We start from the raw sequence: 23,444 nt of genomic DNA, 5'->3' as shown, positions 1-23,444 counted from the left end.
GATACATGGTCTCTATCACCTTTTCAAGTCTGTCAAAAGGCATCACTTTTTATTTTAAATAATATAAGACAAGAACAGGAAAACAAAGTCCATTTGATATTACAGCATGTGGCAGCAGTATGTTTGCTTTCAGGGTATATAAAATCTATTCAATAGCATAAGATGTTCCAGTCACTCTAATCAAAGCTGCTTAAAAAATACTTAAATACTTAAATATTTATTTATTTACTTTTAAATTCATTTTGCCAGTATATATATATATGTGTGTGTATATATATACATATATATATATGTTATATATAACACCCAGTGCTCATCTCATCAAAGCTACTGTGTTTAGAGCACCAGCTCCATGCCAGTTACTTCCCTAGTTTAATTCCTTCTGCTGCCCTAGGCAGGTAGTACTGTCCATGTTTGTAGATGAGGAGACCAAGTCTTAGAAACATGAACTGACCCAACTAATATCAGAGAGTTAAAAGTGTCAGAGCCTGGAACTGGCATCCTCTGACTTCAGATCCAGTGTACTTTCCCCTATAATAATAAGCTGACCACACCTCCTTTACTTGCAGATATGTTGATTACATCCAGAAGCCAAAGTACACATTCATTCAATAATTACTTATGGAATACCTACCCTGGATGAGGCACTGTGGCAATTCCTGGTGCTGTGAGAAAAATGAGAGTAGTGAAGACAGGCAAGAGAACGATGAAGCCTGATACTGGGCAGGGAGTGCTTTGGATAGAATTAAGCACAGCGAGGGTGGCAGTACAAAAAAGATATTTAATTGAACTAGGGAAGTTCATGGCATTTTTCCCGGAGATGAGTCTTGGAGGACAAATGGTATTTAGCTAGGTCCTCCCAGCTAGGGTCAAGTGTATTCCAGGCAAGAGGGGACAACATGTACAAAAGCACAAAGTTCTGAAAGGATGCTGCATTTTTGGGAAATGGTCAACAGTTGGGCATGTCTACAGCATGGAGGGAAATAAGACCAGTAAAGGGAAGGGTCCTGTAACACTGGCACTTGTAACACTGAGTTATTTAGACTCCATCCTGTAGCAATGGGAAACCACAAATGATTTTTAGTAGAGGAATGAAAAGATTAAACTTTGAGCTTATAAAAATCATTCTGGCAGGAGACTATGAATTGAAAAGGAGCCAGGGTTGGCGTTGGAGAACTGGTTGGGACAATGTTGCCATATTTTATTGTTTACATTATATATATAAACATTATTTTATATTTTTAACATTATGGTTTTTTCCCTGAAATTGAGATGTACCTTACAATGAATTTTATATCATAATTTAATTGGCGGCAATTTTTTCTCTTTCAGTGGTCCCCAAATACCAGTGTGTCTTATAACTGATGGCATCTCAAATTAGATGAAACACAATGGTCCAAGCAAGAGGTGCTCAGGGTCCCACCCAGTTCCTTAGCAGTGGGATAGAAAAGAGGGAAAAGATTTGAGTGATATTCAGATTCTGATATATTACTGATTATTAAGTAAAAAAAATAAATGTGTAGAACACCATGTATAATATACTGCAAGTTGTGGGGAAAAGTGTGTGTGTGTGTGTGTGTGTGTGTGTGTGTGTGTGTGTGTGTGTGTTTGGGGTAGAATATACACACACATATATTTTTAGAGATGTATAAAATGTTTCTAGAAAGACACATAAGAAACTGGTAACAATGATTGTTTCTAAGGAGGGACATTTGGTGGCTGAGGGAAATAGTAGAAGAAATTTTTTTCATTGTGTTCTATTTTGTACGTTTTGAATTATGTATTGTGCACTTGAAATACATAAAATGATAAAAATAAGAGGTATATGATAGTGACGATTGACAAATTTGTTGAAAGATTAGGTTATAGGATAAAAGAAAGTGTTTTATATGTCAGGTTTTTTTTTTTTTAAATAATTCTGTAGCTTTTTAAAACAACTTTATTGAAATTTAACTTACACACCGTAAGTTCATCCACTTTAAGTGCACAATCAGATGACTTCTAATAAACTTACTGAGTTGTATAACCATAACCACAATAGTTATAGAGCATTTTCATCATCCCAGTAAGTTTCCTCATGCCCATTTAGTTATTCTCCTCTTCACCCAGCCACAGGCAACCACTAATCAACTGTATGTTTTTATGACTTTATCTTTTTTGGATGATTCATATAAATGAAATCATATAATATGTAGTGTTTTGTGTCTGGCTTTTTTCATTTAGTATGATGTTTTTCAGGCTTATAGTTGATGTATATATCAGTATTTCATTCTTTTTAATGGTTAAATAATATGCTATTGCATGAATATGCAATATTTTGTGTATCCATTCACTAATTAATGGACATTTCAGTTCTTCCTACTTTTTAGCTGTTTTTAATAATGCTGTTATGAACATTCATGTTCAAGTCTTTGTGTGGAAGTATTTTTTAATTTTTCTTCAGTAGATACCTAGAAGTAGGATTGCTATGTTGTATGTATGGAAATTAATATTTAACTCTACAAGAAATAGTCAAACTGTTTCCCAAAGTGGCTGTATTGCCGTACCTCCTTAATCAACAATGTATGAAGGAGGGTTCCTGCTTCGATATCCTTACCAATACTTCTATATTCATTGTCTATATTTTTGATGGGCTTGATCCTGGTGGGTGTGAAGTGGTCCTTCATAATAGGTTTGATGTGCATTTCTCTAATGATTCATGATGTTCAAGACATTTTCATATGCTTATAAACCAATTATACATCTTTGGTGGAATGTCTACATAAACCTTTTTCGCATTTTAAAATTGGATTGTCTTCTTCTTACTGAGTTGTTAGAGTTCTTTGTGTCCTTAACTTTAATTTGACTAAGGAAAATTCTCCACCAGTAAGAAAACTCATTTCTCTTTCTATTTCTGAAAATCTTTTATTTATTTAAAAAATTTTTATCCCCCCCCCCCCACTTCTGAAAATCTTTTAAATCCTGATACGTTTTAAAGGGACACTTCAAAAATCTGTCTTATTTATTTTTAGAGTATTTCTGTGTGAGTATTGATCTGTGGAGATCAATTATGAAAATTGATTGCAACTTTCCTTACTATGGACTCAACCAAGAGTTAGAATATAAATCTTTGTATCACATTCATTTTTGTAACTTTCAAAGTTCACAGCTATCTTCCTAATCACCTCCTAGACAGACTGAAAAATTCAATCTAGTGGAGCTGTGTCTTTCTTTATAGTGCTCTGCAGGACACTGTCTAAAATTGGGAAATAGGTAGCTCTAGAGATTTGATAAATGATTGCAGAAGTAGCAACCTTTAATAAAGTAAATATAGACTGTGTCAATATTATGTGTCCGTTTTATATCCTCAGTTTTATCTGAATTAAATACCAATCCTTTTAATAAAATATGTTTTAATGCTTTAAGATAAAACAAGCACAGAAAAATAGCTTTTGAATTTTAATTCTCCCTGGTGAATAATTTTATTTTTCCTTCTAAGGGAATCATACATCACACAGCAAAGTACCTATCGCTAATCCTCTTCAACACACACACACACACACACACACACACACACACACACACACGACTTCTAGATTCTCAATGGTCACAATCCAAACTAACCTACCATACAGAAACTAAGAGGAGAGGCCTAGAAGGAGGAAGATTTTATATATTATCTCAGGGTTCAACAGAATGTTTCTCTCTGTTTACACCAACTTTGAATGTGAGTGGCCTGGGCTGCCATACCAGGTTGAGTAGGAGAAAAACAAGGCCCTGTCATTGATTTTGTCATGAATTGTTTATGGCATATACCTTAAATACCGTTAGTCGGGTCAAGGGACTCCCAGCAAATGGCTCCTGTGATCACACTTCAGTCCTCACACCATTTGATTGGACCCACAGTATGCAATTTGTCCTCTTGGTTTTTAAACCAACACTTAAAATGTAGGAGAATTAAGGTAAAAATTCAATAAAAATGGGATGATGTGGTGATGCTGGGCTCATGATTTCATATAGTAACAATGAGGTGGATCTGGGTGATGAATAGGTCTTTTGGCTAGAACATTCCTACTCACTTTTGCTAAAGACAACCTATACTTCCTGTTGTTTCCTTGCCTCTGAGAGTATAAAATTGAGAGTATCAATTTTATCTCATGAAAAATTACATGGGTTGCTAAAACCACGACTTCCCTACCTGGACTACTTGCTCATTTCACTACCTGTGTGATTCCTATAAGGCATTTGAGTTTATAACTGTATTTGTTTCTATGGCTGCTGTAAGTAGTTACCCAAACCTGCTTGCTTTAAAACAACAGAAATATATTCACAATTCAGTAGGAAGTCCAAAATCAAAATGTTTGGTAGAGCTGTGCTTCCCCCAGAAACTCCATTCCTCACCTCTCCTGGCTTTTGTTGGCTCCAGGAGTTTCTTGGCTTCCAACTACATTACTCCTCCTCTGCCTCTGTCTTTATATGGCATTGTCCTCTTCACTCCTGTGTCTCTCCTCCGTCTTTCTTTCTTTCTTTCTTTCTTTCTTTCTTTCTTTCTTTCTTTCTTTCTTTCTTTCTTTTGATTGATTTACTTATGAGACAGAGAGAAAATGCTTGCACAAGAGTAGGGGGAGGGTCAGAGGAAGAGAGTCTTCCAAGCAGACTCTGTGCTGAGCATGGAGCCTGACAGGGGCCTCCGTCTCATGACTCTGAGATCATGACCTGGGCTGAAACCAAAAGTCAGAGGCTTAACCTACTGAGCCACCTGGTGCCTCATTGTTTGTGTTTCTTGTAAGGATACTTGCCATTGGATTCAAGGCCCACTTGGATCATACAGAATGATCTCATCTCCAGATCCTTAACTTTTTCCAAGTAAGGTCACATTCCCAGGTTTTGGGGATTAGGGCATGGACATCTCTTTGTAGGAGACACCATTTAGCCCACTACAGTAAGAAAACTGGAGAACCCTGGAGGACATCCAAGAGGAATGGGAGTTGAGGCTGGTGCCATCCATCAGGATGAAGAAATGCAATGAAGACAAGATCACAGAGAACGATTTTGCCTCAAATATTAGTGTACCAAGGGAATCAAACAGCCTTAAGACCTGGAATCCTCACACTTTAGCAGGTTGAATTAGGGCAGACTTAGTTTCTATGATCTGTCGCTTTTATCTGGGCCTAACTATACTGACTTAATTGCTTGACCTTGGCTATGATTACCTTAAGTGGGTATACAATCTACTATCTATTTATTGCTTTCAGTTGCCCCAAACCACAAGAACCATCTAAAAAATGCAACAAATATGAACATTAATTAACTTAGGACTAAGACTCTCTTCTCTGTTAAATGGGGAGATGGTGGGACAGGAGATGTGAAACTAGGTCACATATAAAAATAGGTACTTGTGGAGCTAAGACTAGTTACTAAGGGGCAGGGGACTCTGCTGGCTCTCATGAGCATCATCAAGAAACTAATCTCAGAAAGCTCTTAGCTGTTTAATGTCATGCAAACATAGACTGTTGGGGGGGAAAGGACCTGAGGGGATAGTCCTAGCTAGGCTAGAGCTAGATCTGAGGCTTCAATTGAGAGCATTGGAAATGTGGGGGGAATTGAGATAGATCAAATCCCAGGAGTGCAAACAACACATAATCTATTTAGAATCTAGAAATTTTACTAATGCCTATTTGCAGATTTCATTCTGTATTGGGCTGTTTTCCTTCTAGAAAAGATGTATGTGTGTGTCTGTGTGTGTGGGGGGGAGAGGGGCACCCAGAAAACCAGACCCTGACCCCTCAATATACCCACTCTCCAAAATATCCAAACCTTAATTGGGCAATTATATCGGTATCCCCAGAGACACATAGCTGGAAAAAGTTTCTTGTTCCCCTGCTGAGATGTGGTCTGTACTTTCTTGCTGGAGCCTGGTCACCAGGGCAGCGAGAAGCCTGAGCAGGAGGCTGGTCCAAGGCTAACCAAACAGCATGGCTTAATTCTGGGCTACTCCAGAGGGTTGGGTGGGGGGGTTGGCTGGCAAAAAGAAGTGTCTGACATTCTTGCGTGCTGACATCAAGCTGCAAAGCTACTGCCCTCTGGTGAGTCAACAGCAAAAGGCCCACATCGTTCGAGAGCAGCTGCCCAATCAGAGAATGTGGTGCCACGCCTCAGAAATCTTTCTAACCCTCAGCGTTCTGCAGCCTGCAGACAGCTCCTTCCAGAGAAAGAATGCAGAAATGATTAAACTTATAAGAAGCTTAGATTCTACAATAACAACAATAAGACAAAGTCCACATTTGCTTTTAAAGCAATTTGTGACTAGAGACGGCCAACACCCTGAATTTTACTCACTTAATAAATATTTAAACTTTTACTCTTATGCCGAGGCAGGAGGGCAGACTGACAGACTCACTGGTGCATTGGGGTTTTCTGAATATTGAAATTAAGGTGCACCAGAATGACATTGGTATTCTGGAATAGCATTGAGTTCCAATGGCAGTGATTGGAGCTCAGCCACCAGATCCATAGATTGTTAACTGCTATAATGATAATTTTGTGTATAAATATGAATATATGTAAATTCTACAGTGAAAATGAAAATTAAGTGTAGACTTCTCACCTTATTAATGAAAGCTGTGCTGCTGCTTAGTAATTTCTCTCAATTTTGCTAGACTGAACATGGATCAGTGGGTAGAAATCAAGCATGAGGCAAGAGGTATATTATTTGCTTAAGTACAGTAATAAACCTGCTTGTCAGGTAAGAGCAGAGTCCCCTCTATAGCATTGCCACCATATGGCATTGCCTATCGTGGAGTCCATAAAAGGGACTGACATTGTAAAAGATTAACTGGGTTTTACTTGGCAAGGTCAGGCATCTTGATGGCAGGCTATAAAATAGTTAGATGAGGAAAGAGAATCTGCAGTTGGAGGCCATCTGAGATTTTGACGCTGGTTTTACTTATAATCTTGGCATCTAGTTTGGAGTGTCAGGAGCAAAAAGGTTCACCTGGCTAAGTGGGGATGCTCTCTGCATGGCTTTGAGTAGGAGAGAGCCTCAGTAATAATGGCTGTACCCTTCTACTGGAAAAAGAGAATTGGTCCTGATATGAAGAATAGCTGAATGCTATTCAGCGCCAGGACTGCTTCCAATAGGACTGGAGACCTCTGTCACTTTACCCCCTCCTTTTTTTAAAAAAAGATTTAAAAAATGTATTTATTTGAGAGGGAAAGAGGGAGAGCACAAGCAAGGGGAGTGGCAGAGGAGGAGGAAAGAGTAGACTCCCCGCTGAGCAGGGAGTCCAATGCAAGGCTCAGTCCCAGGACCCCAAGATCATGACCTAAGCCAAAGGCAACACTTAACTGACTGAGCCACCCAGGTACCTCTCATGTTATCCCTCTTGTATGCTAGATCTAAGGAGTTGAAAGGAGGCTAGAGTATACATACTTGTTGATTTCTTCCTTCCTTTGTTTGCTTCTTTATTCATTTATTTGTTTGTATATTTAGCAAAAATGTTTTTGCATATCTCATGTTCCAAGGCATTAAGGATACATTCATTGTTCTTGATCAAAGAGGAAACAAAAAAAAAATAGATAATTGCAATGCAATATAATTAATGCTCTAATTACAGCAACATGTATTGAACTCTTATTAAATACCAAGAACTTTGCTAGGAGCTATAAATGAATCTCTATAATACCAAGACAGAGGTTGGCTATTACTCCCTTTTGTAGAAACAGGTTTGGAGAGATTAAGTCCTACAGCTTGGAAGCAGTGAACAAAAAAAAGGTTAACGTTAGACAATCTCACTAGAAGTTTGGGTCCTTAACCATTTACTTCCAAATTTGAGAAAGATGACTAAAACTACAACGCCTACAATGACTCTTGAAAGCCAAGTAACTCTTTAAATGAGGGTGTGTGTGTGTGTGTGTGTGTGTGCTGGCTGGGGCATCATGGGCTGGTGGTGATTTGTAGGCAGAAGTGATAGCTTATTCGAGGGCCATGAGAGGTGTAGTGTCAGGGGAAATGAAAGTGATTAAAGAGCATTGGAGGTTTCCGTGGCTGATCTGGTTTTCTATTAGTGCATAACAAAACTCCCCCAAAACTCAGTAGCTTCCATAGTCATGATCATTTATTTAATTCACAAACCTGCAATTTGAGCAGGGCTTGGCGACGACAGCTCCTTTCTATTCCATGCAGTGACTGCCCGAGATGCTTGAAAGATGGCTGGCTGCTGGGGCTCCTCATGCATTTCAATCTTTACCAGATCTCTTCTCCTGGTCTCTCCAGTGTCGAAGCAGCTTGCTTAGGCCTCTAAAGGTGCGTGCTCTAGAAGAGATTGCCAGACAGAAGCTTCATTCCTTTTTATGACCTAGCCTCGGAAATCACATAGCTTTACTTGTGCCAGATTCAATTAGTTGAGGCCATCACAAGGTGCTGCTCCCATTCAAGGGGAGATGACATAGATTTCTCCTCTTGATGGAGAAGTGATGAGGTTTTAGAAACGCATGTAGGGCCAGAAATACCATTTCAGTAATTTTGGGGGAAATAAGGTGGGATAAATGCAGCAGAGTGTAGTCATTAAAAAAGAACAGATTTGGAGTACGATGGACTTTGACTTTGACTATGGGTTCCACCACTTCATAACTGAGTTACTTTGGCTAAGTTGCTTAACTTTAAAAAAAAAAAAAATTATTCAATTTATTTATTTGAGAGAGAGAGAGAGAGAGAGAGAGAGATAATATCCACATGGCCAATGGGAGGAGGGGCAGAGGGAAAGGGAGAGACTCTCAAGTAGGCCCCACAATGAGTATGGAGCCCAAGACAGTGTACATCTCATGATCCTGAAATCATGACCTGAGCCAAAATCAAGTCAGACACCTAACGTGCTGAGCCATCCAGGCGCTCCTTAACTTTTTTGACTCTGTTTCCTTATCTGTAATAGGAGCATGCTAGTACTGATCTCGTGGAATTGTGAATGATTAACGAATATATGTATATCTCTTGGCATTGGGTTCTGGCACAAAGTGGGTCCTTGAGATACGAAACCTGTGATTACTGATGGGCTAGTAACAAGATACATAACTGGACCGGAAGAAGGGGCGAAGGTGGGGAGGGTTTTTGTAGCTAGTAGTAAGTTGATAAAATAATAATAACAATGGTAGCCAGAAGTTCCTGAAAACTAGGCAGTGTCAAGCTCTTTAAAAGGAGTATCTCATTGAGCTAAACAGCAAACCTATGAAGAATGACGATTGTTATCCTGTTTTATAGATGATGAAATCGAGTATCAAAGAGGTTAAGAAATTTTCCCAGATTGGTAAATAGGAAAGACGGGATATGAACCTGTTTTTATCAGAACCTGTATACTAGGACAGTTTGTATTTTAACCTGAAGGCTATTGGAAGCCACTGAAGAGTTTTTAAATTGGGCAGTCTTAAACCTGTTCTTTCGAAAGCAGTATGGCATATAGATCAGGGGCTCTAATCCAGGTGAGAAACAGTGAGATATCTGATATATTGCAGACATAAGTAGTGTGGGAAAGGTGGAGGAGGTCCTAAGAAATGAGTGACAGTCATCCTGGATTACTGATTGGATTTGGAGAGAAAAGGAGGGAATTTCTATAGCCATTAGTCAGCTTTGGTGCAGGCAGTGGCCTGTGCATTATTACTCAGGGCCTCCAAGTGGAGAAAGAAAACAACCCCAGGGTGTCTTCTAACTTAACGCATATTTCCTAAGCCCTTGCACTCTCAGTCTAGACTAAAAACAAACAAAACAGACTCCTCTTGAAGCTCTCAGATCTCTTACCTTGCTATGCTAGCTTTCAAATTCCAGGCCGCGCTTCCTTTCCCACACAACAAGCCCTCGTATCACACCGGGGATTACAATGATCGTTTGTGTGTACTGGGCGATTGTTCCTTCCACATTGGGGGCCTTGAGAGGATGATCTAAGGCTGCTTTCCACTGTCCTTGCCTCCTCCGCCCAGCACTGGAACCAACTATACAATTTGCTGGTCCTCATAAAGGATGACTGGCTGGTGCTGCAATATGGTGTTCAGGCAGCCTGGGGAGGGAGGGTCTCCATCTGAGGTCCTTATTGACGGTGTCATTTAGTTTCATGGTAAAGTTCCTTTGGAGGGACAAAATGTGCTTTAAAGGACAGAGAAAGAATATGTCATTAGATACAGCATTCCATATCTCTGATTAGGTACTTTAATCTGTTAGCTGGGTCAAGGTCTGAGGAACAAAGTGGCCTTTGATAGGAGAGTAAATTAAAACAAGCAAACCTAAGCCAATGGACAACCTCCAAAACCTCGTTTTTCCAACTATGAAAATATTTCTCTTTTCAAGTTCTTTGATTTAAACTGGAATAATTTCTGAGATTAAAAAAATTCCTAGTGACCTTGTCTGATAGGCTTATTTGTTATTTACTTGTTTGTACTTTCAATCTCTTTCTCTGTTTTCTTTAGAAAAGGGTAAATTTTTGAAAAGTAACTCTATTCTGATGCTACATTTTGAATAAATTACGGCCTCTTCCTGTGGACTATGGAGGTTGACGTTTCTCAAAAGCTTTTGTCCACTGATTGTTCCTTTAGATACAGAGGGTGGTCCATTGAACCCAGTGTTTCAGACAATAAATCACTTGAAAAGAGGGCATCGCTCTACTGTTTGAACAGTGTCTGTGCACATGGCTTGGTCATTCAATAGATAGTGATTAACTTCACCTTTTGCTGTCAGTCTCTGAAGTTATAAGCTGGTTAAGCTAATGCCAGTGCATAAGGTTACTGTATGCTCACAGTTTGGTTAGAGGCCCATGTTAAGATCTTAGATCTAACTTCCTTTAACAAACAGGGAGGCTTACACTTGGCTTTGCACACTGAATTATTACTTTAGAGAAATCATCCACTATACTTTGATTACAATCCAACCTTTTCATTTGTAAGTAACAAATAAGAGTTATTTTATAATTTAGAAATTTCCCTTAAAATGGGAATTTCCAATGAAACTCATTAAATTGGTGAATGGTAGTGAGTAACTGATGAGGTCATACTTTCTTGTTATGAGCTATGACACACTGCAGAGTGGCAACAAAGTAGAATATAAAAGTTAGGGAAGGGTCTGGTTTCTTTTTAGAAGTGTTTTTGCTTATGAAAAAAGCTTCCATAACTCAGTGATGGGTGTTAAGGGAGGCACATGATATGATGAGCACTTGGGTATTATACTGTATGTTGGCAGATTGAATTTAAATTAAGAAAATAAATAAAAATAAAAATAAGAAAGCTCCCAAGCCACTAAACATCAGACCAAAAAAATTATTTATTTTTTTTTTTTCAAAAAAATTATTTTAAAAAAGCATACTTTGATCATCTAGGCTTCCTTTTCTTTTTCATTAAATTAAACCTTGCATTAGGGGATGATTTTTTTTCTTTTTCTTTCTTTCTTTCTTCTTTTTTTTTTTTACCCAGAAGGAAACTTCTTGTTTGGGACAGCTTCAGCAATTTAACCACATTTTACAACATGTAGAGCAAATAAGAGGCAATCATTTGTCGGTCATAAAGATAAGCCAAGGAATGGAAATACTTTTGTAGGTCATGTCACCTGACAGAAACTTTGGACTGATCCTTTCCTGGTTCAAGAGTTTAGCAATAAGACCTACTTTCCCTATCAGCTGGGCTGAAGCTGATAAAGTTCTGAAGCAAGCAGAGGTTCTTTATGAGCTTTTATTTAATTGTCTTGTGACAAAATGGTTGAGGGGCATTGTCTATATTGAGTTACTTCTGGTTGGAATGTTCTTTTGAATAAGTCACTGTCTCCCATGATTGAACTGGGTAAATGGAGTTTGATTAAACACTTAGCATCAAATTTCTAGTGCCTAGTATAGAGCCTTCATCCCTGGGAATAGTAACTGAAGGAATAATTTTGAATTTAGCCTTAGATTGGTGATTGGCTCTACATAATTGGGTAGACATGACTCAAGAGAAAATTAATCAAGTAAGAGCAAGTATTGTATTGTAAGCCCAACAAGTGCATTAGGTGTAGGTGATAGAGATGAGAATGAGCTTTAGATAGAAATGTTTTTGAAATTACATATGAGATATTTTCTACTATGAGAATTAACACAGTATATCTTCTTCTGGGAATTTGTCCCTAGAAGAGTTCACTTAAAGGTGTTACTCAAAAAGTGGTACATTAGGCCTATATCCACAGGGACCTTCAGTGGATTCCAGCTCCTCTGTTCCTTTGAAAGGAACTGAGTGTTGGATTTTCCATACCTGATCTCGCTCACTTTCCCTTCTATTCCTGACTTCACTTCTAATTGGTCTGTGAACACCAATAGCAGGAATATTGTAAATGGAATACAGCTTCTATCCTAACTTCTGTTCTAGTCCTGACTCTATCACAAAGTCCCTGTTGACCTTGAAGTATTCAAAGAACTTCCCTGAGGTTTTCCCTTCTTTGGCTGTAAAATAAAGAGTTGAATGAGATGATGGTCAGGCTACTTTACTAATTCCACAATTCTCTTATTTTGTGAATAGACCCTAGTTAGAATAGCTTGAAGCTGACACTTGATCCATTGTTTATTATTTTCTCTACTAAGATGGAAATATGAATCAGTCATTTTTTTCTTTAAATGTTGGGCTAATTATGTGATATTAGGCAACTATACACCTTATATTCATTAGTATGGATATCTACTAGGTGCTTGTCTATGGCTTCGAATTTGAGAATCTCTCCTGGTATCATCCCTTAGGTGAGTGAAGGTTGAAAACCATTAAGTCTCAATCTCCAATAGGGCTATGGTAATAGGGCTGTGGTTCGAACATAGATTTTCAGGTATCTTGGAATACATGCATGGTGTACACAGATGAAGACATACTTTTTGATATTTTTTTCTTCTAAGTGGTACCAATATCTCCATGCCATAATATATCATTTATTGAGAGCTTACTACATGCTAGACACTGTTGTTAACCATCTACAGTCTTATTTAATCATCTCAAAATGTGAGTTAGTTGCTGTAATACTTATTTTTGTTTTAAAATTATCATATGTAAGTGAATTAAATGTATATATACACACAATATTAGAAATAAACACCCTATATAACAAACACCTCTCAGTTTAAGAAATTCAACTTTTTCAGTACCTAGATGTCTTTGTGTGTCCTCTCTAGCCACATCCCCCTCTTGCCTCTAGAAGTAACCACTACCCTAAATTTTGTGTAAACCATTACCTGTTTTTCTTTAGTTTTGCCATCTTTGTATGTACCCCTAGACAATACATGGTTTAGTTGTACTTGTTTTTGAACTTGATGGAATCTTATAGTATGAATTCTTCTAGAATTTACTGGTGTCCCAAAATCTTATTTTTGATATTTATCATTATTGACATGTGTAGCTATAGTTTATGTAGTTTATATATTACCTAGTTTGTAATATTCCATTGGATGATTTTGCTATAATTTATTCTACCATTGGTAGATGTTTGGATTGTTTTCATTTTATTTATTTTTGCTGTTATGAACAATGTGGCCTTGGATATTTTTATACTATACAATGATAGATGTTTTTAAGGGAAAGCAAAATAAAATTTCTCTGTTGTGTGAATCACATCTCTAATGGTTGCAAGTGACTAAACCCATCTTGAACTAGTTTAGGTAAAATAAGAAATGCTGAACAATCAAACCATGGCAATATAGGGATGCAGTGGACTTCCTGAAAAGCTGAAATAAAGAGTCAAAAACTCACTCCAGGATCTCCCTCCAGCTCTTGCTATTGCTTCCCTCTCTGCATTGACTTTTTTCTCTTTCACTGTAGATTGGCTTCTTCTGGATGGCAAGAAACATTGCTGTCAACATTTCCTGAGTTCTACATCAAAAAGATCTCATACAGGCCTTTGGATCTACTGTAGCATTAAATATGCAAATGAATCACTTCTGACCCTGACCGTTCTCACCTCCACCCCCACCATCATAACCACTTCTGTCACAACATAGACTCCGAAACTTCCCTTTTAAGTCTTAAACTCTTCAAACTTCTTCTTTTATGATCACCCATTTCCTTTCCTCTTAGTATTAGATCAAATTAGCCCAAATGCATCAAATGGCCTAATTCTTCCTGTTCTTCCAGTAGATTCCTACCTGGAACTATGTTAGTTCAGGTCCTCTGAGAAGCAGATGCTAAGATGAGGTTGACATACAAGAGACTTGTTGAGGAAAACCTTGTGGGAGAAAATGGGGAGGGAGCTGGAGGAGGCCGGGAAAGCTCAGACCCAGCTATGCAGAACTGATCCTTGTGAAGGAGAGAGGGAAAGAAGGCAAAGAATAAATGCCTTAACATTTCAATTCAAGGAGCCCCTGGGTAGCTTAGTCAGTTATGCATCCGACTCTTGATTTCAGCTCAGGTCATGAGTTCAGTGTCATGAAATGGAGCTTCACATTGGGCTCCATGCTGAGTGTGGACTCTGAGATTCTCTCTCTCCCCTTTTTTCTGTCCCCCCCCCCGCCAAAAATAAACAAATAAATAACATCTTAAGAAAAAAAAGATTTCAATTCTGAGGAAGTTTAGGCAAGGCTAATTTGGAGTCTTTAAACTAACAATGCCCATTAGAGGAGTCCTGCATGTTTCAGGAATGGGCCTGCCTTAGTGGGCCTGCTGTGCTTAGTCATGGCTAGGAGCAGCCACAGAAAGCATGGCCTCAGAACAAATGTGGTGATGGATTTCAGAGGGCTGCAGCTGGGACCATTGGTCTATTATGCTTCCCACAGTGGCCACCATAATTACTATCCTAGCAATCTTTTTTAGTATGTTCTATGGGATAACGGTCTTCTTTTTCATGCCTTCAAATGCCAGGTCATTGAAAGGGCTGATTATTCAAATTCATGTGGCATCTCTGACTGAATACTTTCTGTTCATCACATTTTATTTTATTTTAAAATGCTTTTACTAATTAACTCAATTCACCCTTACCATTCTAGTTGCTTCTTTTGTTTTCTTCCTATAAATATTATTATTGTAATGTATACATGGTGGCTTGGATCCTGAATCGCCAGCCCTCTTTGAGTAACCCATAGTAATCACCAATTCCTAACTGTAGAAATGTATTAGACAAAGAAAATGTCATTGCTAAAACCAAGGCTTGGACCCCAAATACTTTTGTGATTTTTCTCAATGGATCAAATGGACAACTCATCTGAGTCACAAGGACTCCCTTTCCTTGGTGGGTTGAAGTTTGACTGGAAGATTTATATCATGTTTATGACTCATTTAGAGTGGTTCCTGCTTCTTCTTTTAAGTGGGAGGGAGAGTGGGGAAGGCATCCCTTGGAGGGACCATATACTATACAAATGGAAAGAGAGCATAAATATTACTGCAGTGACAACATAATCATAACTAGGATGGTCCTGGGAAAAGTGAGTTATGTGCTCACTCTAGGGTTTCTCCTCTCAGAAGCAAGGAAAGCTTATACCTCTCACCTCACCAAACATATGGAAAGAAAGAGAGCACTGAAATGTTTTAAGACAGATATCTGAAAAAAGAGGGATGCAGAAAGATAAAACTTTTAGCCTTTTTTCCTTTTCAAAACGTGACACCCCTTAGGACTCAAGATTCACTTAGGTGTCTTTATTCCAGAGTTCTTCCTCACTGGGGTGAAGATGAGGTGAGGATAACAAAGCATGAGTAGGGGCTGTTGTCCCTTCAAGGCTCCTCCAGAGTTATTTCTAATAATTATCAGCTTGAACCATCTGTACCTGGGGATTCTTGGTGGCTTTCCAGAGTAAAGAGGACACATCTTCTTGGAGAGCATATTTTTTCCAAAAATTTAAGGGAAAATTACTTTTATGTTAAATCAAACCCAGATATGTGATTATTAGAATGCAAAACTCATCTGGATTTTAAAAACATAATGTGCAACTTCAAAGATATATTGTCCTTGGGAGGTCACTTTATACTCCTGTTCTGATCCCCTTCTTAGTGTTATTATTTGCTATTCTAAACTGTTAGTTATATTTTGTTGGAAAAGTTTGAAAAGAACTACCCAAGAAATTAGAGTGTGTCATCAACATTCTCATAGCTCTTTTGTCTCTTTCCAAAAGTGGATGAATGACACTGGACATTACCAGCTTTTTACTGTTGTGACAGCCATCTGAGCATATCATTGTAATTGATAATTCAGACTGGATTACCCAATGTGTAATAAGACTCAAGACAACCAGAACTTCCCATGATAAATGGAGATGAGCTTTAAGTAGGTGTGGAGGTGAGCCAGGATTTTTTCCTTCAACAGTATTTTATTGAGTGCCTCTTATGTGTTGAGAGCTGTTCTAGAAATTGTGGTAAAGCAGTGAACAAGACAGATAAAGGCCTTCTTCTCCTGAAGTATAATGGAGGTGATAGAGAATAAATATTGACAAAAACTAATAAATAAGGAAACAAATAAAAGCATTCCAATAGTGCTTTAACTGCCGGGGGGAAAACAAAGCAGGAAAGTAGTTACAACCTGCTTAGTGTGAGAGAATTGATGGCTTCTGTGAGGAAGTGACGTTTGACCTTAGAACTAAATAGAGAGAAAGAGGCAGTCAGATGAAGATGGGGGAAGACTCTTTCAGGAAGTAGCAATGGCAAGTGCAAGGAACCTGAGACAGCACTGGCGTTTTTGAGGAACAGAGAGAAAGCCAGTGTGTGGGCCACAGTGGATGAAGGGGAGTTTGGTTGGAGAGAAAGGCAGGGAATAGGTCATATGGGGCCCTATAGGTCATGAAAAGGAGTTTGACTAATATTCTAACTATAATAAGAAGTTACTACAGGGTCTTAAGCTGGGGAATATCATCTCTGTCCAGATTTCATCAAATAGTAAAACTGTCTCTTCCTGAATAATTTGCCTAAAAAGGATATTATGGCTATGGATATGCATGGAAATTAAACAAAAGATGGAAGAAGGGCCTCAATGAAAATTGACCTCACTTAAACATGAGAAGACAAAATGGTGGCTGAGAGTGTTAAAAGGATTTAAGGATCATGACTTTTAATAATGAATGAAAGCTTCAATTTTGTTATGAAGAAAAATATTTTGTCTGTTATATATTCCAGAAGGAATTCCCATTCAAAAAACTGAAAATTCTTGGGTATATACAACAATAAATCTTTTAAGAAACATATGGAAAATTCATATATCTAGAGCTTGATTTTTTTTTAAATTTTTATTTATTTATGATAGTCACACAGAGAGAGAGAGAGGCAGAGATACAGGCAGAGGGAGAAGCGGGCTCCATGCACCGGGAGCCCGACGTGGGATTCGATCCCGGGTCTCCAGGATCACGCCACGGGCCAAAGGCAGGTGCCAAACCGCTGCGCCACCCAGGGATCCCCTAGAGCTTGATTTTTAACAAGCTCAGACTTCATTATATACAACATGCTATGAAATTTTGTTTATAATTTAACCTATTCGAGTCAAAAAAACACAAGAAGTTTAAGGAATATGAATAACATTTAAAATGGCCCTGTAGGTAGTTTTAAAGTCATGTATTAGCACAGTGTTTCCAATAGTGCTTTAACTGCTGGGGAGTTAAATATGATAACCCCACCTCTCCAGGACCTTGAAATGAGGGGGGGGGACCTCAATCTGGAATGAAAACAGTGCAATCATGTTTCCAAGGAAAGTGTAATGAGATAGGGAAAAACAAAAACAAAAAAATCACCAACTCATTTGGAAGCTCATGAAAGGCAGAGAAGAGTTTGTGCATCTCAGCCTGATTTGCCTTGCCATGTGAATCATTTAACAGGAAAAAACACAGGACTGAGTCAGCTTGAACAGTCTCTTGTTGCCCCTGCTGAGGCCCTCATTTGCTGTGGCCTCTGTTACTCTCCTCAGACCTTGCTTCCCTCCTCTTTTCTCACTGTAGGGAAACAGGAACTCATGTTTATTCATAAGATGGACTGGGATCACACCCAAGGCAATATCAAACCTTTACCTTTTCTGGGCTTGGGAGGATGTGCAAGGATCAAGGACAAGCTTCTGGTTAGAGTGTGAGACAAGGCCAGACCCCTGAAAAATCAACCCACAACCAACATTGATACAGGCCCTAGAGTGACCTAGAGCATGAGATCTCATCAATTTCCACTGACCCCCTGGTCAAGCTTTATTCCTTATAAAAGTGAGACAGCTGGAGCCTCAACAGGAAAAGGAGCTTGCCCAAGATTATGGGGTGAGCAACACTTGGATCCAGACCTTCTGAACCCTAGGACTGTGCTATTTGTCATGCTTCCTTGGCAGATGGTTCTAACACCGGGGGCATTGCGTGGCATCTCCTGGGTGCTTTGTTACAAGACTTTATTCCCCTTTGTCTTTCAGTTCTATCTTGTGGCTACCTACAATTAGCTCCTGTAATGGGGTCATCCCTTGTGTGACATAAATTGAGCTGCATTAAACTTGAAAATAAGGAGAGAGAGAGAGAGAGAGAGAGAGAGAGAGAGGAGAGAGAAAAATTCATATGTTTTTCACTCCACCCTACTTCACTCTCTCTTAACAGGGAGAAAGTACCTAAGGAAGATTATTGCTATGAGGGGCATAATGAGCTAAATGGGTGTTACCCAGTCTGAAAAATCTTAACAATGTCAATAAGCCACTTGAGACAACAAGGCACCTGTTGTTCTGTCCTCATTCCTTATCGGTCCTAGGCTTTGGGACGAGGAACTTTCTGGAAAGAGAAGGAGCCTTTGTGGAATAAAAAGGGGGGAAGTTTTATGAACTTGGGGCTCTGAAACATATCAGTGACAAGAGGTTCATGGGGTTGACAGTTTTCTTTCTACCTTTCCTAACAGCTATTCATCTCATTGTCAGAGATTTCCAGTAAAAGTCATAGTAAGAATCAAATGTAATCCCCTAAGTACACTCACACAAGTTAGCTCCAGCCATGCCAGAAATTCTCAGTGGAATTCCAACTCAAGTGTTGTGTGTGATCAATCCAACAGGTCAGTGAAGTGACTCTACAGAGGAAATTCACGTGACCACTGTGGCTTGGGTCTTCTTAGCATATGCAGATTGTATTCATTTTCATCACACCAACTGCTTACAGTACAGGGTTGTTTAAATGGATTGGGAAATCTCATGAAAACCATTAAGCCAAATAGTTCCGGCTTATAGGTACACACCTGAGTATCTTACCATTTTCCAGAGGCAATCAGAAACTTGCTTGGAGAGAGCATGGGTGCTGGAGTTTGGCTGCTGGGGTGTGGATCCTCATGCTACCATTGTTTTGCTCTATGACAATGCGAAAGTTATATAAAATTTTTGTACCTCAGCTTCCTCATTAAATATGGGTATAATGATCATGCCTACCTCACAGGATTATATATGAGGCCCAAATGCAATAATATATAGTGTATCCTGCCTGGCATCTAGTAACTGTCTGTTGAAATGACAATGAAGATAATAGAGATGTCTCTTAACCTATAATTGTAATTTTGTTTATTTAAGCCGAGTATTCTAATTCAGTGGAGTTTGCCAAACACAGTGAAATCCTTGGGATCTCAAGACCGTGGCTTCATTGCTCTCTTGTTTTCATGCTACTTCCTTTAAGCAGGAAGTATACCTGTTGACTGGAGACTTTTTAGCAATGTATATATTATGCTGACTTCACCTATGTGCCCTCAGGGCTAGCAGCCATCAAAGCAGGGAGCAAAAAAGTGTGTTGGTGGGAAATAAATGAGGAAGAACACGAACAAAAAAGAGGCCTGAGCTCATTCAATGGCAATATTTATTGTATGGAACAATAACATGCTTCAGACGTGTTTGTTCTGTTATTCTGTAAATATGGAAGAAATGTCATTGCTCAATAGCTGTCTTGATCACTTACCAGATAGACTTGTGAGGTAGAGTTGTCTCTGGGGGCCTTCAAAACACAGTGGCATTTTTGCTTTGAAGCTTTTCTGAGGAGTGCCAGATTGGGTGAGTCATGAGTGAAAAAGAGCGCCATCTATAGGCTAATTGTTTATGATAAAATACCACATATTCTTGGCACCATTTTAGAGCAGAACTTCTCAATGGGCTTGAGATTTAGTGGAAAAGTTTAAATGACAACCAACACCCCAATCCTAATAGATTGCAAACTTCAGTGAGGCAGCATGGAACTTTAGAGTGAGCTTGAGCTTTGGCCTCCGTCAGACTTCCATCCTGGTTTAAAGTCAGTAGCTGTGTGACCTTGACACTCATAGTGAACTTCTATGAGGAAATTATCTCAGAAATATGGGTAATAAAGATACACAATAATATGATTGCCTTGTTTTATTTCTTTTCTGTCTCTTACTTTCTAGTCTCTCAGTGCCATTTGGGGCTCCAGATGTACAGGCCTGAATTATTTTGCAGGTAGTGAGTCAGATATTGGAGGAGGCATAAGCTATCTGAGGACTTTGGATCTTTCTGCTAAATGGAGGCCCAGGGCCAGAGTCAGTGTTCATGCTTTGCAGCCCGTTGGTTGGCTGTTCCGGCAAGTCAGAAACACTGAGGGCAGGGGCTACTCATGAGTGCTTCCTGGTGAACTACTGCATATGGATGTGCTTCATAAAGTGTCAAGGGTTCTAGTACAGTCACCACTACCACTGTTGTCAGCATTTATCCTTTTTCCTTTTCATTTTACAGGTTAGGAAATTGAGACCTGGGAAGATGAAAGTGATTTTCCCAAGCACATACCTCATTATCCTTCTCCTCATCACAGCAGCAAACAGTGCTTGCCTCGTGCCAACTACTGATCTAGGTACTTTGCATGCATTACTGGTAATCACATAATCTTCGTAACAACCTTATGAAGTGGTTTCTATTATCCTTGTCTTACAAATGAAGACACTGAAGCTCAGAGAGGACACACAGCTGTTAGGTGACTGGGATTTGAACCCTAGCAGTCTGACTCCAGAGTAGTCACTTTGGCAGCTATACTGTACACATACACATGAAAAAAATAAAAACTAGGCTCAGATGACAAACACATTTCTCTTTTATATTTGATCCTTTCTTTTTTCACTTCATAGCACATTTTGATTACTGTATTAGTTAGCTTTTGAGAATGTTATAGAGATGGAAACAATGCACAGAAAATGTATTGGTTGTGTAAAAAGAGGAAATAGCTGCTAAAGTCAATTAATATAATCCAACGATACCTTTGAGATACTCTCCTACGGAGTTGATGATGGTAGAGGTGAAGAGTGGGTAGGTGGTTTGTTCCCAGAGAAATACAAGACATGTCTAGTACAGCCGAAGTGAGGAGACATATGGAAACAGAATAAAGTCCAGTAGAAATTAGGGAAGAAAGGAATTTACATTGAGAGGATAAGGGTTTCAGGTGAGAGATGGCACTCTGGTGTGAGAGAAGCCCAAGATTTAGCAGGCTACAGTAAGGATGAGCAAGGACCCAGAAAGCAATATCAGATCAGAAATGGAAAAACAAATCAAAACAAAAGCACCAAAGCTGCTCAGCTTAGAGAAGAAAAGACAGGGATACGAAGGCTCACTTTTCATATTTTAGGGTTGCTATATGGCCAAGGGATCAGATTTATCTGTGTTGTTCTAGAGGACAGCAGAAGGGCAAATGTATGCAACTAGAGGGAGGAGAGGAACCTTCCAATAACAAACACAATGCCAGCATTTCAGCCACAACAACAGAAAGGACTATTTTCATAATTAATGGCTCTTGGTCACTGCAAAGATATATAAGTGGAGGTGCATTACTGGTAATGTAAAGGGAAACAAAGCACACTGCGCAACAAGAAATATTAGACTATGTTTCCACTTCAAAGAACTTATATGCATATAAAAATACACTGAACAAACTCATAAAGACTTGCCTTATATAGTCATTTTTTTCAGTTTTTAAGGAACATATATTCAATAATTTAAGATAACCTATAATAATTTTTTTAATTTGGAAAAGCTTAGGAAGATTAATTAATTACATTTTCTGAGGTCACCACTAAAAGCCAAGATTCAAACCCATCTCTGTCTGACTTAAAGTCTAGTCTTTATTTCAGAAAACCACAATCCCTCTTTTTAGTGGACTAAGAAGGGGATGAGTAAACAAAATGTGGAAGTAGTAGACATAGAATACTACGTTGTAGGATATAAGGAGCTTTTAAAGTGGCAAGCAGCAGATTTGGGAAGTATGACTGGAAAGTGACGGCACAATTAAGTCCATTGGAGCTGAGTGGTGACAAAGCAGGGTTGTGGAAGATGGATGACCACACCTTGGCAAGTAGCAGATGTGAAATCAAGATAGAGTTGCTACTTTTCTCCATACGAGCACTGTGTAACTGACAAAAATACCCCCAAACCAGTATTAAGCATATTTCTCTATCCTTTAAGCTATTTTGATTTTTTTAGTCACTTCTTATCCTTTCACAATATTTATTCTTTTGGGATTAAATTTCCTTTTTTATTTTCCTATGTAAGCTAGATTTGATACCGGGAATAGATTCTGTGGTCCTGGCTACTTGAGTGCAGAGTGGAGTCTGGCCACATTTAGGACCAGGAGTGGTCTTAGCTGAGTTAGAACCTGATAACATTATTTATACAAGTGTAGTCTGTCTCCAAGATAGAGGGAGGTGTTTTATGACCACAGGCTTTATGAGTTGTAGCTATAAAATAATCAATCTTTTAAAGCAAACATAGCACAATGTCTCTATCCAAATGTGAGTTGTCCTTCAGAGCTGTGACCCTTGGAAACTTTTCACACATATTGGCATAAAACATATTTAAGCTTTTCAGTGGAAACATCTTTCAGACCCAGTTTATCATACATACAGACACACACATACACACACACATTATTTTAAAGAACACTTTAGGGGTGCCTGGGCAGGTCAATCACTTAAGTGTCATGATCCCAGGGTCTGGGATCAAGTCCCACATTGGGCTCCCTGCTCAGCGGGGACCCTGCTTCTTCCTCTCACTCTGCCTGCCACACCCCCTGCTTGTGCTCTTTCTCTGTCAAATACATAAATCTTTAAAAAAGTAAAGTACACTTTATTTTTTAGCAGGAAATGTTTTATCTTGCTTGATAACCAATTTTATTTCCCAGAAGGACTGACTGGCTGTGAATATCTCTTGGCTATCTGAAAAATCAAATCAGTCATTAAAAGACAAAGTGTTACCACGGAAGAGGTAAAAAAAAAAATGGTGTGCTGACTCTGAAAACCATACCCAGGGGAGAACGGCTAACTGTTCAGAATATTGACTGGGACGAGTGAATGTTTTGCTCATCATTAGCCAGAAGCTGGAGAGAGGTGGATATATGGCTACTGGACTGAGTTGAGAGATACCATGCAAGAGGAGAAGAAGCCTGACAGATTTCGCAAGTTCTGACAGTTATAGCAGCTTCACCTATGGGGAGACTGGCTGGGCTAAGACAGGAAGGACCCCTTCAGGATGTGCATTATGGCTGGTACTTTCACCGCTCTTCTTCCTTATTCATCCTTAGTCTTTTTATTATTGTTTC

At 38.9% G+C, this 23,444-nt stretch overlaps 1 long non-coding RNA gene across 1 annotated transcript in view; it reads left to right on the top strand.

The window, feature by feature from the left end:
* The window catches only part of LOC140594571 (uncharacterized), a 97,541-nt gene that overhangs the window by 47,348 nt on the left and 26,749 nt on the right, over nucleotides 1-23,444 (top strand). The window contains exon 4 of the long non-coding RNA XR_011995516.1: nucleotides 20,600-20,714. This is a non-coding gene — a long non-coding RNA (uncharacterized lncRNA). The remainder of the gene's footprint in view (nucleotides 1-20,599; nucleotides 20,715-23,444) is intronic.

The sequence above is a fragment of the Vulpes vulpes genome, chromosome 12 (assembly GCF_048418805.1).
Source record: "Vulpes vulpes isolate BD-2025 chromosome 12, VulVul3, whole genome shotgun sequence".
NCBI classification, from domain to species: Eukaryota; Metazoa; Chordata; class Mammalia; order Carnivora; family Canidae; genus Vulpes; species Vulpes vulpes.
The sequence above is the reverse complement of the archived record's forward strand: the minus strand, read 5'-3'. Positions and strand labels throughout refer to the sequence as shown.